This window comes from Pongo abelii, chromosome 10 (assembly GCF_028885655.2).
Source record: "Pongo abelii isolate AG06213 chromosome 10, NHGRI_mPonAbe1-v2.0_pri, whole genome shotgun sequence".
NCBI lineage: Eukaryota > Metazoa > Chordata > Mammalia > Primates > Hominidae > Pongo > Pongo abelii.
This window is the reverse complement of record NC_071995.2, coordinates 14488396-14503627: the sequence shown is the minus strand read 5'-3', so window position 1 is coordinate 14503627 and position 15232 is coordinate 14488396. Positions and strand designations below refer to the sequence as shown.

Below are 15232 nucleotides of genomic sequence, written 5' to 3'. Positions count from 1 at the left end.
GAGTTTTGCTCTTGTCAGCCAGGCTGGAGTGCAATGATGCCATCTCGGCTCACTGCAATCTCCGCCTCCCAGGTTCAAGTGATTCTCCTGCCTCAGCCTCCCGAGTAGCTGGGATTACAGGCGCCTGCCACCATGCCCAGCTAATTTTTGTATTTTTAGTGGAGACAGGGCTTCAGCATGTTGACCAGATTGGTCTCAAACTCCTTACCTCAGGTGATCCACCTGCCTCAGCCTCCCAAAACGCTGGGATTAGAGGCGTGAGCCACCGTGCGTGCTCAGCAATCTTTTAAAGATGAAAGTGAGGGAAAGGTGCTGGTATCTAGAAACTCCTATAGTTTTGAAAAGGTTTTTGTGTCCACTTGTTTGTAAATGGACTTACTGAGATGACTAAGGGATGTTGACGCTTGTAGCTCTGGAATACCTTTTCTTCAAATAGGTATATGAAAGGCATACTCTGTTATTCTTTGGCAATACATGTTCTCCCCCATACTGTTTTCAAGACTATAAAAAGAAAAATCCCTCAAGGCAGGTGATTTCTCTCCTTGAAGATACAAATGTCATAGGGAAATAATTCTTGCCAAAGTATTAACACTCATCACACACATTGATCTGCACATCCAAATGGATTTTAATCCTTGGAACCTGTAGCAACACATTTTCCCCGTGCTTAGATTTGAAGGCAATTGGGTGCACATTAAAATCACCTGAAGAGCTTTCAACACTGCTGATGCCTGAGTCCCACCCCTCGGTATTCCGATTATTGGCCTGGGCTTCGGGAGTCTTAAAAGCTCCCCAGGTGATTCTAGTGTGCAGTTAAGATTGACAACCACTGATTTAAATCTCCAACAAATCCTAGCCTCTCCTGCATTAATGTTAGGTTAATTGTCATATGACTAATTGCCACGTGACACTGGAGCTTATTCCCTAACTGCAGAAAAAAGCGTTTTATTCTGCTTTGGGTTGTTTTGTTTTTACATACTATCAGTTATTCAGTTATTTTCCTTGCTTTACTGATTATTGTTCGCTGCTTAGATACAGCACTTAGTACATATGCACTGTCCTTTGCAGCCAGCCATTCACGTCTCAGAATAGTTTGTTTCACCACAAGTGCTACGTTTATAATTTTTCATCACTTTGGGTTTCTACTATTGTCATTGTCATTCTTTTTATCACCACATTCAAACTTGGCTTTAGTTTTGTACTTAAAAGACATGCTTTCGGGTTAATAATGTTTGTAAACACCTTAAAACCTAGCACAGACACCACAAGCATGCTGCCTGGCTAGTTGAGAACCTCCGCAGTGGAGCAGCTGAGCCGAGACTAAAAGAACCTTGCATGACCGCTACCGCCACCTGTCGGCAGCAGGCAGCGATGACTAGCTTCTGCTTCAGAGCTTCCCTTCAGTCTAGGAAAGGTCAAGTTGAAAGTGTTAAGTGAAGACATTCCAGTATCATATGAGAAACATATTCTTCCATTTACGTGGGTGCAGGTACAGATGTTAGAAAATAGGCACTAGCACAAATAGCTCATGCTAAGGGAAGTGGGAAAAATAAGCAAAATGGAAAATGTAGACTGCCGTGGCAGAACCCATTGAGTTGTGCTTCAGGTAGATTTTTTTTTTTTCAAACATGATTGTCCTTAGCAAATTATATTTTATTCTAACAGTGGCAATTTGAGGGCACAATTTTGCTTTGAAAGAATTCTGATATGGTTAAGAGCGAATTTTAAAATTACCATGAATAAGTACATACTTACTTTGAGAGCACAACAGGTAAAAATGATTTTTTTTTTCTCATGTGGGCTATTGTGCAACCTATATTATTTCTCCCTGGTAGAAAATGTTATGCCTAAACTAGCTGATTGCTTCTCTCTGGTACCTTTTACAAATCCACAACATCATTATACAAATATGAGGTAAGATGCAGAGAGACTGAACTCTTTTTTTCACTGATATATCTTAGGGGCTTTGAGAGTGTTCCCCATATGCTAGGCGCTTAGTGCTGTGTATGCACTATCTTATTTAATACTCTTAACTACTTAGCGACCTAAGTGGTATTGTTTAATCTTTATCTTACAGATGGGGAAACTGATGCTCGGAGAGGTTAAATAAGATATCCAAAATGCTATAGCTCTTCAGTGGAAGCCAGGATTTTAACATTGGTTGCTGGCTTCAGAGGCTATGTACTCTCTTGCCTCTCAAGAAAATGACTGGTTAAGGTCTCATATATCTTACTACCCTTCACTTTTTCCCTTGTTAGATGGCATTGTGGGGGATGTCATCTGACTGAAAGTGATCTATTACATGATTTATAATCAGGCAATACTGGAGTCTAACTACAAGAGAACATAACAAGAGTATGAAATGGTGGAGCGCTTAAGTGTAGCACAATTCCATAGAGGACCCACTGGCTACTGCCCTCCAGGAGTAAATAGGAGAACTGACACCAGTAAAGTGAATTCTTCTAGGTCACTGTAATGAGACCTCCTCTCATCACTTTCCCTTGCTCCTGCCTTCATTGCTACCACACCCAAATATTCCATCATGTCTTTCTCTCCGCCAAATAAGGAGGTGGGCAATGACTTTTGGATGCTTTTCTAAAATAGCATAAATATCTGACTTTTGACCTGGAAAGAATGGTTTCTAAAAGGTAAGCAGCAAGAGAGAAAAGAAGAAAGAAAAATATCCAATAATGGAGATCCTGGAAAGTTGGAGGCTCAGCCCCAGGCGTTCGATGCTGAATGGGTGGTGGCAGGAGCTACCTGGAGAGAGAGTGCCAGCAGCAAACTTCCCAGCAGCCATGCGGAGGAATGTTTGGGGGCTTAACGGATTTGCATAAAGGCAAATAAAAAGAGTCCTCAAATCTCAGAGAAAAAAGCCTTTGGGACAAGTTTCAAAAATAAAACACCTCAAAACTAAGGCCAGGTTTTTTTTTGTTGTTGTTGTTAATAGAAGTTTATTTTTAAGTACCATGACCATGTTTTACAAACATAGAATGGGGACACACAGTTGGACAACTATTAATCAACAACAGGGGAATAGGACAAAACATTTGAAAGTAGAACTGATGCAGAAAATCTAAGACATGTAGCTTGACCACATCGAAGGCTCATAGTAATCATCGGAAGGATGATCAATAAGCCTTCTATTTTGTTCTCCCCTTCTCGGAGACAGGTAATTGTCAGTCTGTTTTAACTTAAGTTTTTGTTGTTAGTTTATTTCCAATAAAACCCACTTAGTAAGTGCTCTTGTGGACGATTGCATTACAGGGATGAAGTTTGTATTCAAGAAGTTTTTGATGCTGGAAGGACAGCATTCTTCTGAAGACTTTTGACAACAGCACAGACACAGTTCAGCAGTTCAGCACCTTGTCAAATAGCATGTGCTCACTTTTTTGCATATGCTAATGAATCAGTAAGAACATTAATTAGCACTCTGCTTTCCCAAAGAGGAAATGAGCTTTATATTACGGCGGAAAGAAGCATGGGGGCTAGCTGAGTAGGGCTATTAAAAAATCAGAATTTAGAGTCCAAGCTGGATTCAGGCATCACTTCCTAAATGTTGGAATCAGGACATCACCAATCTCTGACTCTCAACATGGGTTTCTTGCCTGTATAATGGGGATAATAATATGTTGATTACAGGGTTGTTGAGGATTAAATGAGGTGATACATGGCAAGTGCTTCACTAAAGTGTCCAGCCTAACATTCAGCAGGTGAAGCCGAAGGCTATGTGGAGCAGTTTGAAGGGAGTGAGAGTGTATCATGATGCAGGAAAAGAATGGGAATAGAAAAGCAGCATGGACAATTGTAGAAAAAACTCTAAATTGGAGACCACCTAAGAAGGGCATATGGCTGAAAGGTGAAAATCTGGGGGAAGGCTCTGAAGTGTGAGGTGGGAGTCTTGGTCTCACCCCACCAGGGAAGCTGAGGCTCACAAGTAGTATGGAAGCCTGCTGCAGCCACACAGGGTCCCTTAAAGAAAATCTCTGACCTGGAAAGAACTGCTAGGTGCTTGTAACAGAGACTGTTTCTAATAGTAATGGAGAATGTTTAAAAATGTATGAGGTGCTTTTTGGCAGTTCCCCACCTGAGTATAAAGAGCCTATTTTATTTTGCCTTGTTATAATTGCTTTTATTCTCCCTGAGATCCTGGATTTAAGATGCCCATCTGAATCCAAATAATGAACTGAAGCTAGATGTATTTCCATTTCTTTCTAGGAGGTTTTTCTACTGATTGTCTGAAATCTTCCCTGGGTTTTCAGATTTTAGCTTAGAAAGGTTAAGTAACTAATCCAGGATATTCACAGCACACTATTAGCAATGGGACTAGAATTCAAATCTCAGGAATACCTATTTTGAAACCTATGCTTTCTATTATACAATTCTGCATCATAAGACACTAAACTAAGAATTATACATCCCTGAGTTTTAGTCTCCATTCTGATGAGCTTTGAAAATGTGGGCAAACACATTACTTATACTACATGATACTCAGTTTATAGTTTATGAGATATAAATTTTGTGTTCTGCCCTATACACCTTACATTTTGAAGATGAAATGAAATAAAATATGTGGAAGATTTTAGAGCAGTACTGTGGCAAACAGACACTTTAGGTGAGGGAAATAAGGAGTAGTGATAGGGAATGACAGAGTCAATGACACCTGTTTTGTCCTTGGCATTAGGACTAATGAAAATGGCTTGGGCAGAAGGTAGGAAGGAAAATAGGTAGAAGTTACAGTAGGAACAGGCAAAAGGATTCAAGATCCAACTTCGAATGCTCCAAGAATGGGAAAGAAAAGGGTATGCTGAGTAAAGGGTCAGGATCTGGAAATAGACGTGTTGATCAGGGTGTAGCATGATAGCTAAAACGTGCATCACATTCTGGATCTTATTCTTCCTTAGATGACATGCAAAAATATTCTTACTGTGGAGTCTATTGCTATGATTCTTTCCTTTCTAAATTGCTTCTTTGGGGGCCAGGCACGGTGGCTCGTGCCTGTAATCCCAGCACTTTGGAGGCTGAGGCAGGCAGATCACCCTAAGTAAGGAGTTCAAGACCAGCCTGGCCAACATGGCGAAACCCCGTGTCTACTAAAAATACAAAAATTGGGCATGGTGACACATACCTGTAATCACAGCTACTTGGGAGGTTTACGTAGGAGAATTGCTTGAACCTGGGAGATGGAGGTTGCAGTGAGCCGAGATTGCACCACTGCACTCCAGCCTGAGTGACAGAGTGAGACTCTGTCTCAAAAATAAAATAAAATAAATAATAAATTGCTTCTTTGGGAATGGATGCTTTCAGTAGCGCTTTTCATTTTCTGTACTGAGAGCCACATTTTGGAATCTAATTTGGAATCTAATTGGGGATAGGAAGATGGCCCTACTCTTCTTTGGCTTTATCCTCTCCCCCTCTTTCCCTATCCTGTACCCCACTTGCTTAATGACAGTGGGTTTGGAGAGAGTAGATGGGCTGGCAGTGGTGTGTGACACTGGGAATAGACTATTGCCTTCCCGTGGCTCATATGAATTTGCATATCCAACATAATCTTGAAACTAAGATGGCTACATGTTACTCATGCTTTACCCTACGCTTCACTAATTTCTGGTGTCTGTTAGATTGTTACCTTGCTTTTAGTTTTCTGTGATATAATATTCCTTGGGACAGAATACTTTGGGAGCAAACTGTAGTGTTATGGCATATCTTGGATGAAGGGTATTAAGACATAGAGGTAGGAAAAGTGAGAGGAAAAAAACTAACATAATATGTCAACTTTGAACCAGGCATGATGTTAATGAGCATTTTAATTCTTATGCAATCCCATGAGGGAAGTAGTAGTAGTTCTTCTTTCTTGATGGGGAAACTAAATCAGAGAACGTTTATGTATGTTGGCCAAAGTCACACATCTACAACAATAGTGGGACTGAAATCTGAATTCAGACATGCTGGACTTTAAGACTTTTTCCCAGTGCACACAATGAGGAAGTAAGAAAAAAAAGCCAGGATAAAATTACCTGGAGTTCAGTTTCTTCTTTCCAATTTTCCCTACTTGAACTATATTTTGGGGAAAGATGGGTAGGCAGTGCTCTCTAAGGCACTGGAAACTTTGTAGTGATGTAGCTCTGTCTGGCTGGCTCTTTCCACCCGCTTCTGTGAAATGTGTTTCTTGTTGGCCAGCACATCCTGTCTTTAAAAATTGGAGCTAGGATTTTCTTTAGATGCAGTGCTAATGCTTGTAACAATTGAAGCCCAGAAATTTCTTCGACATTCGTAGAAATACAGGCACTTGGTGCTGGAAAGCAACACACCAGCCATCACTTGTCATACATTTTCCAGGGACGTGATGGTGTCTAAAAGAAGGTACCAGCACAAGGAGAGAATGCAGACTTTGGAGTCAATGGGCTTGAGCTCTACTCATTCTCAGCCATGTGACCTTAGCTGGACTCTTCAGACTCTCTGAGCCTCAAAATCTCCTTCTGTGAAGTGGAAACAAAAATAACACCCAGCTCATAGAGGGTAGCAAGCCTTATGACACAATGTACCCAGTGCATGGTAGACAGTTGGCGCTTAATATATGCCATCTTGCATTCTGAAAAACCAGACTTGTCCTAAATCATTTGAGGAAAATGGATTCTAATTTTTCCTATTAACAGAAATAGAAGATTTGGGGATGTTAACCTGCTTCCATTTAGACATGGTGGATAAACAACAGCTCAGTAGGTTCCACCTCTTTGGTGATGCAATTACTGATATTGACTTGATCGGAACTTATCAGGATTTTCAAAGCAGAGACATAAAGTGATTTCAACAAACTGATACACATAGGATATAAGCATTAAAGACAAGTCAAGATCATTTTCTAAAAACATAGTGGAATAAAATAGTGTTTGAATCAGAGTCACTCATAGATTTGGAAGGGTTAATATGTTAAAAAAGTGAATTATTACATGAAGGAAATATTAATGGTACTAGGTGAGAAGTAGTAAAATGTTATAGATACAAGAAAACATAAATTTACTAAATATTGCCAGCAAATTTTTACATCACATTGATATTGCTGAAAAAAACTCCCTAAATTATGATTTCTATACAAAGAGTATATTTTTAGTCCCCTTTCTGAGACTTCTGTGATTCTTTTTGTCTTATTATTAGATCTACATTTTATTCAAAATTGTATTTTGATTCTGTAGTTTAAAGGTCTAGCATGCAGGAGAATAACATTAAAGGTGGTTATTTTTATTCTACCTTTCTGAGTACAATAAAGGTTTATTGCTATAATTCTATTTTACACGGACAAAGAAGATCTAATTATTGTAAGTTATTTTGAGGTTATGATGAGAAAGACTGACACTGATCATTTATTTTTTGTCAAACTCTGAGCTAGTCACTTTATATGAGCTAGTCATCTTATATATTTTATCTCATTTAATGTTTTCATTGAATTTAGAAAGCATATGTTTTATCTTTATTTTAGAGACAAGGAAACTATAGATCAGAGAGGTTAACTATGTTGCCCAATACCTTTAGGTAGTGATTTGCTCAATGTAGCTTAAACAAATGAGTCTGTGGGTGTCTCAGAACAAAGAGTCTAGAGACAGAGGCTGCTGGGGGTGGTTCACTGGCTCAGTGATGTCAGTGCTGACATCTGGGGTTCGCCTGGCATTTTGTCATGGTTGGAAGGTGGCTGCCCCAGCATTAGTCATCCATCATGCTCATACTTAATGAAGGAAGAAGAAGTGGGTTGATATTGGATTAGAAAAAGTCTTCCCCACATCCTTGATTTCATGAGCCCAAACAGTGTCACATGGGCAACCCTGTGGACGTTGCAAGTCTCTCTGGTGGAGGTGACAAGGGGGGAAAGGAGTGGGAATGGCTTTGGGGCTAGTCAACAGACAGTGTAGTACACTGTGTCTCAAAGGAAGTGACATCCTGGGAATTCAACCAATGACTGTATGAATCAAAGCCCAAACATCGTGCATTTCCCTTGTCTCACGCCAAACCCTCTTCTGTGTCTTTAGTCTAGTCTTCTCCAGAACTAGGATCTTGGTTCATCAGTCATTTTCTTTTTTCTTAACGATCAACTTATTCCTCTCTACTGGTATCTTCCCTTTTAGGGTTTCTTAGAAGATGTTTGGGAATGTATGAGGGTGATTTTTTGATATCATAATAACTGGTGTGTGTGAGACTGTGTGTGTGTGTGTGTATGCGCGCGCACGCCGCAGGCACTGAGAAGTTAGAGAACCGGCATGTTAAGTGGCCTGTAATATATGTGTTAGTGTCCCACTGTCAAGAATAGTCTTACCCAAAATATCAATTGTGCAACCAAAATATCAATTATCACTGTGGCCCATAAATGTGCTCAAATCACTCTCACCTTATTAAACAAACATGAAAGCTTTCCTTGATGCTCATTCTCCCTCCCTGTCTCCTCCTTTTCACAGTTCAGCTCCTTAAAGGGTAGTCTGAAATTGCCTTTTGCACTTCCTCATCTCTCACTTCTCCAAGGTGCCAAATCCAATGGAGTTTTCGAGTTGTTCTTGACCTTCTGCAGCACTGAATACTGTTGACCCTTTTAGTGCTAGTCACAAAAATTATGATGACAAGAGTAATTAGATTTGTCACAGATTTGGTGACAGCGGCAATGAGAATGTATAGAATTTAGAACATGGGTGGGTCATATAGGTGGAAATGTCTAGTAAGCACTTGGATTTGGGCCTGGAGGTAGAGTGAATGATTTGGGCTGGACATGTAGCTATACGCCTCATTTGCAGGGACAGGATAGCTGAAACCGTGAGAGTGGGTGAGATGGCTCAGAGTGAACAGTGGAAAGGGGAGAGAAGTGGGTCAAGGGCAGAACCCTGGGTGCACCACCATTTGAGGGATGGCCAGGGGAGGTGCAAGGTGCAGATGATAAAGGATCTAAGACAAAATTATCAGAGAGATAAGAAGAGAACAAGAAGAGCAAGGAAGGAGAAGCATTATAGAAACCAAGAGTTCTAAAAAGGGAGTTATTTCTCAGTCTGGAAATCAACTTAGAGCCCTCCCTTCCCCTCCAACGGTAATGGTACCTTGATAGTTCCACCTTCTTAGGTAGCTCCAATTTGTCCCCTCAACTCCATACACACTGCAGTGACCCAAGGGCTGGCACTCATTCTCTCTTGCCTGTGCTGCCACATGGAAGCTTACCTATGATTCTTTAGAAACTCAGATCTGATTATTACTTTTTTGCTTAAAACCGCCCTGGCTTCCTTCAGCTTAGAATGAAGCGTCCTCTTTAATCTGGTCCCAGGCCACCTCTCCAGGATTTCTTTTAACCTCCCTGCCTTTGAGCAGCAATGTCAAGCCACACTAAATTATTTACAGCTCCCCGAATGGTTCTGACTGTTTTACATCTCTGTGCTTTTGTCTTTGCCACCTCCTCTTCTTAGAATGTCCTCTTCCTTGCCCACCCCTTGTCCACTTTATAGGAGAATTCATGATGTTTCTTCTGTGCACACTTTCCTGATTCCCACCTTCACAGAATTTGCCATTTCTTGTCTTGTGCTTCACCTGTGCCCTCTTCATGCTTTTATTATAACCTGTCTTGTTAACACATTTGTCTCTCTCGCTGTAGAGTAGGCTCATTGTGGGCCAGGGCTATGCTTTAGTAATTTTGTCTTCCTAGCACACAGTGTCAGGTGCATAGTAACAGCTAACTTCGATTAAGCAATTAACACTCATTAAACTGTGCACTCTATACACACTGCATTGGGTAGCATGGTGATCCTCCAAAAGATAGGTCCATGTCTTAACCCTTGGAACCATAAATGTGACCTTATTTGGATAAAGGGTCTTTGCAGATGTAATTAACTTGAAGATGTCATGATGAGATCATCTTGAATTATTTGGGTGGGCCCTAAATTCAATGACAAATGTCCTTATAAGAGACAGAAGAGGAGAAGACACAGACACAGAGGAGAAGCCCATATAAAGAGAAACAGAGGTGGTCGTTGTTGAGCTACATGCTAGGAAAGCCACCAGAAGCTGGAAGAGGCAAGGAAGGAATCTCCCCTAGAGCCTTAGAGTGTGAGACTCCCAACACCTTGATTTTAGGTTTCTGGCCTTCAGAACCGTGAGAGAATACATTTCTGTTGTTTTAAGCCCCCGAGTCTTCTGCAGCCTTAGGAAATGAATACACACACCACAGTTAAGTGAGGGAGTTCTGGAATCTCACTGACTTGGCTGTTTCCTGGTTCTATCACCACTTACTGTGTGACCTTTAGAAAATTCCTTCACTTCTCTGAGCCTTAGTTTCCTCTATAAAATAGGGATACAAATATACCTTTTGCTCTCTCACTCTCTCTCTGTCTCTCTTTTCTTTTCTTTCTTTCAACAGGGTCTTACTCTGTCACCCAGCCTGGAGTGCAGTGGTATATGATCTTGGCTCACCGAAGCCTTTGCCTCCCAGGTTCAAGTGATTCTGCTGCCTCAGCCTCCTGAGTAGCTGGGATTACAGGCGTGCACCACCATGCCAGGCTTTTTTTTTTTTTTTTTTTTTTTTTTTAGTAGAGATGGGGTTTCACCAGGTTGGCCAGGCAGGTCTCAAACTTGACCTCAGATGGTCCACCCACCTTAGCCTTCCAAAGTGCTGGGATTATAGGTGTGAGCCACTGTGCCTGGCCTAGACCCTATTTCTTAAGGTTATTAAGTAAGGTTGTTCAAAGTACCTAGAAAAGGCCTTGAAAATGGTAGGAATCAGCAAGTATGGGTCTATGAGAGCTATTTGGTAAGTCTCCATTGAATAAATGAATGAAGTAAACAGAAACACAAACCATCAACAGTATGATCTTGAACTCACCTAGCTCTGTGGTCATTGGACATGCAGTTTGGGTGTTCTCTCCAAAGGTGATGCTCTTTCTGGTTCACTCCAGGCCTGGGACAATGCTGAAAGGGTTAAGTGTCAGTGTTCCCTTTAGCTGTTCCACTATTGAGGCCCTTGGTGGGACTAGCAAGGTGAAGTTCGTCTTTTAGCACTAGTGTTTCACTTTCTGCACGCCTCTCTCCTTGTTTTGTTTTTGCTTTTTGCTTCTTGTTTTGTTTTGTTTTGAGATGGAGTCTCACCCTGTCACCCAGCCTGGAGTGCAATGGCGCTATCTCGGCTCACTGCAACTTCTGCCTCCTGGGTTCGAATGATTCTCCTGCCTCAGCCTCCCTCGTAGCTGGGATTACAGGCACCCGCCATCACACCGAGTTATTTTTTGTGTTTTTAGTAGAGACGGGGTTTCACCATGTTGGCCAGGCTGGTCTCGAACTCCTGACCTCGTGATCTGCCCATCTTGGCCTCCTAAAGTGCTGGGATTACAGGCGTGAGCCACTGCTTCCGGCATGCTTCTTGTTTCATGTGCATGTGCATGTGTGTGTTTAAGTGTGGTGCTGATATTTTTCTATTTTCCAGGGCCCAAGTGGTACATCTCATCTAGGGCTGTACTCCTCACCCAAGGTCCTCATGCCCTCAGATATTTTTTCTTCTCTACCATCAGTTCAAAACTCCAGTTTCTTTTCCCTTTATTTCTTTTCATTTCATACATAGTCCATATCACAACTGTAAGTAATGGTAGTAGTTTTTTTAGTTCTCTGTCCTGCTAGACTACAGACTTTGCAAGGGCAAGGACTAGGTCTTTATCATTTTTGTATCACCAGAACCTAACATATAACTTGGCACAGAGTAAGCCCTTAATACATATTTATTAAATGTATGGATGAATTAATTATTTTGGGGCAGCAAATGTCAGTTGAAATTAAGAGAAAAGTATTTTAAGCCCAAATGAAAATGGCTGATAGGTTAATCTCTGTGGTTACTGGCAGATACATTCCTATGTCTCTCTGGGCTGCTAGCTCCATCACCTTTCCCTTCCTCACAGATATGAGGGCCAGATACCAGCAATCAGCAACCTGGCACTTCCAGCTGGAGTTATCACATTTGTGTCCACTTTATTTTTAGCAGACAGACATGGCAAAAGGCCTGCTTCAGGTTAGGGGTGCCATCTGAGGTAGCAGAGCAAGACTTTTATCATGAAAACTTTTAAGTGCCAGTGATAGCCCTGACTTTATTAGTGCTCTTTCAAAAGAGGGAGCAGAAAGAAATAAACAGTTTTAAACGTTTTGGAAAATAAACATACGCAATTCATATTATATGCTAATTGTCAAGGTATCACCCAACTATATTTAATCAATGCAATTAACTTTTCAAAGGTACTAGCTTCCTCTCCAAACAACATACTTTCTCAGTTATTTATTCACAAAGTATCTTTTATCTACTGGGTATTAAGAACTATTTGAGGTCCTGGAGATGTGATCAGTAAGAGAGACGTGTCCTCATGGAGCACTGACTGACAGTAAACAGACACATCAATTAAACAATATTATTTTGGGTAGTGGTGAATGCTTAATGAAAATAGCAGAAAGAGGTATTGTGAGCTATTTTAGTTAGAGTTGTCAGGGAAGGCCGCAGAGGAGGTAGCCCTTGAGATTTGCCTAATGAGAAGGATCAAGACGTGTGAAGATCTGAGGGGCAGCGTTTTGGCGGAGAGAACAGCAGGTGTGAAGGCCTTCAAGTGGGAAAGTGTTTTGGTTGCTGTTGTTTCTTGATGAGTAATAGGAGGGTCACTATAGCTGAGGCTGAGGAGGTGCTCTGGAGTTGGCTGATACAGGGTCTGAGGTCTTGGCAGGGAGCTATTTTTTTATTCATTCTGGGTGTAAGTATGGGGCCATGTTACCTGATATAGTGTCTTTTCAGATGGCGGCAGTATAGTATTGTGGATGGAGCATATGCCATGGTGCCATTTTGAGTTCTGGTTCCACCTTTCAGAGCCCGGTGATGTCTTGCCATATGTGATTTTGGCGATCTGTTTTTTTTTTTTTTTTTTCTCTTATCTCTCTGTTGTGGTTAATACTCTTCCACCTCAAAGAACTATTATGAAGATTAAATGAAATAACCTTTTAAGTCACTCATTACTCTGCCAGGTACACACCTGGTTTTGAATAAATGGCTTCTGTTATCTACTAGTATTGAAAGATAAATTCCTCTTAAAAGAAAAGGCATACTTTTCTTTTGATAGATGCATTATGCAGGTTTGGTTTTGTTTTGTTATTTTTACAAAAGTTGTTTACAGGCTTGCAAACAGATGAGCAAAACAATGGAGGAAGTTAGATACATTATAATTGGCTTTCCTCTAACTAAATGGCTGCTTCTCCTTTTGAGTTTTTGGAGTTTCCATGCACTAGTGTCCCTTGACTACTCCTGGATTTGTCTACCTAGTTGCAGCTGAATATCATTTCCTGTCTTCCCAAAGTGGGGGTGGTGGCACTGAGAAGAGAATCACAGGGAATGCCGCGTCTGGGGTGAGCTTTTGAGTTATGGGTTGAGAGTGGAAGGTAGCACAATGGTGCAGCCAGCCAGGGTAGCCTGTCTTGAACTGAGGATTCCTGGCATACCCCCAAGTCCTCATGGCCTGCCACCATGTGTCTTGGATGCCTTCTGTTGCCTTGGCAACATGTAATCCAGAGTAGTAGGGAGCAGCAGCCTTTAACCTTTCAGCATCACGTTGCTAGGGCAACAGGCTTCCCAGGAAGCCAGGCTGCACTGTGGTTTCTGCTTGCTGCTTCCGCCCACCCACCCTCCTCCTCCTCTGCCTACTCTTATTTCTGCTGTCTTCCATCTGCATCGCTCCACTTCTTTTGCCTTCATAGATCTGCTGTCTGCATACTCCTTCCATCTCCTTCCAACCTCTTTGCCTTTTATTCTTACCATTCCTGTATTCTCATTGCTTATATCAAAGCAAATATTGTAAATTCTCAAAAATAAAACAGTTTGACATAATCAGCTGAGAGGATGGTGAGAACGAAGGAGTTAAAAAATAGGAAGAAAGAGAGAAAGGAGCTTGGTAGAATTTATAGTTTATTTTAGTGTATGGTAGTGGTTGACTTTGAAATCAACAGGGGAGATTTTATTATTATTATTTTAATATAGATTCTCTGGCCTCATACCCAAGGCTTCCGATTTAATAGGTTTAGAGCAAAGCCCTACTAATTACTGTTTTTATAAACTTCCCAGTTTGAGAACCACTGGTGAGTAGAACATGTCATGTTGTTTAGGTTATAAAGTCTGTGACAGGTCAGGCTCTATTTGTTGAGATTTCTCATCATGGTTTCCAGTGCAATGTCATTGAGTGAATGCTTCATAAAGATGAAGAAGGAGAAAGAAGAGTTGGAGAAAAATGAAAAGAAGCTAATGGAGATGAGGAAAGGAAAGGAAAACAGAAGGGAGGAAACATCATGAAAATGACAAAGGAAGTCAGTGGAATTAGAGACGATGAAATCCACCATCAGATGTCAGTTCAACAGCTCTCTTGTCTCTGATATTCAGTGGGAGTGCAGGCTGTTAAGGGTCTTAACCTAGAATTGATTAACATACTCTTTTGGGTATGTTTTGAATCCTAGATTTGCCCTGGTTGGAAGGAGAGTGGGGTGGGCCAAATTTGGAGTTTCGGAAGAGGTCAGCTTCATTTTATTCCCCCTTTAGAAAAACCAAATGCCTGCTGCATTTCTGGTACCACTTTTTATATGAAATGGTGCTTTTCCTGTACTGAGCCAATTTAACCTTCAAAGGAGACCTAGGATTTAGGCAGTAGTATTATTCTCCTTCTTTTACAGATGAAGAAAGACAATCAGAAAGGAAAGCAACTGGCCCTCACTATTAATGGCAGTGTAGAAACTAGAACACTTATCTAAATGACAGTGAAGCCCATGGATTTCACCAGTATGCTTCACTTTATTTTGAACACTTTTATTTATTCAGCCCTCCTGGGACATCAAGCATTTAGCCTTGGAGTAATAGGATATCCCAGCTATTGCAACAGGGGCTAACTGGAGCCTGGCAAAGTTGACTTCCTCCCTTTCCCTGTTGACCTTGATTAAGACCTAAATATTCAGAATAAGGGAATAGCAAAGGGAGAGACAAGAGTGGGATGAAAGACAAGAAGTAGAAAGGGAAAGAGAATTAGAGAAGAAAGGATGTAGGGGTGGGCAAAGCTGTCAGGTCCACCCCCAGTCTGATGGGGCCTGGGAGCTGCAGCTGTATGGGAATTCCAATTCTCTCCAAACTCTAGACTCTGGTCAAGAGTGAACTTGAGACCTTCAAGCCCAGAATACTTTCAACTGGATGCCCCAGGATTTGATCCTGGATCAGCTG

At 41.3% G+C, this 15232-nt stretch overlaps 1 protein-coding gene across 3 annotated transcripts in view; it reads left to right on the top strand.

The window, feature by feature from the left end:
* GRIN2B (glutamate ionotropic receptor NMDA type subunit 2B) overlaps positions 1-15232 on the top strand; it is a 442920-nt gene that overhangs the window by 116303 nt on the left and 311385 nt on the right. The window lies entirely within an intron of this gene.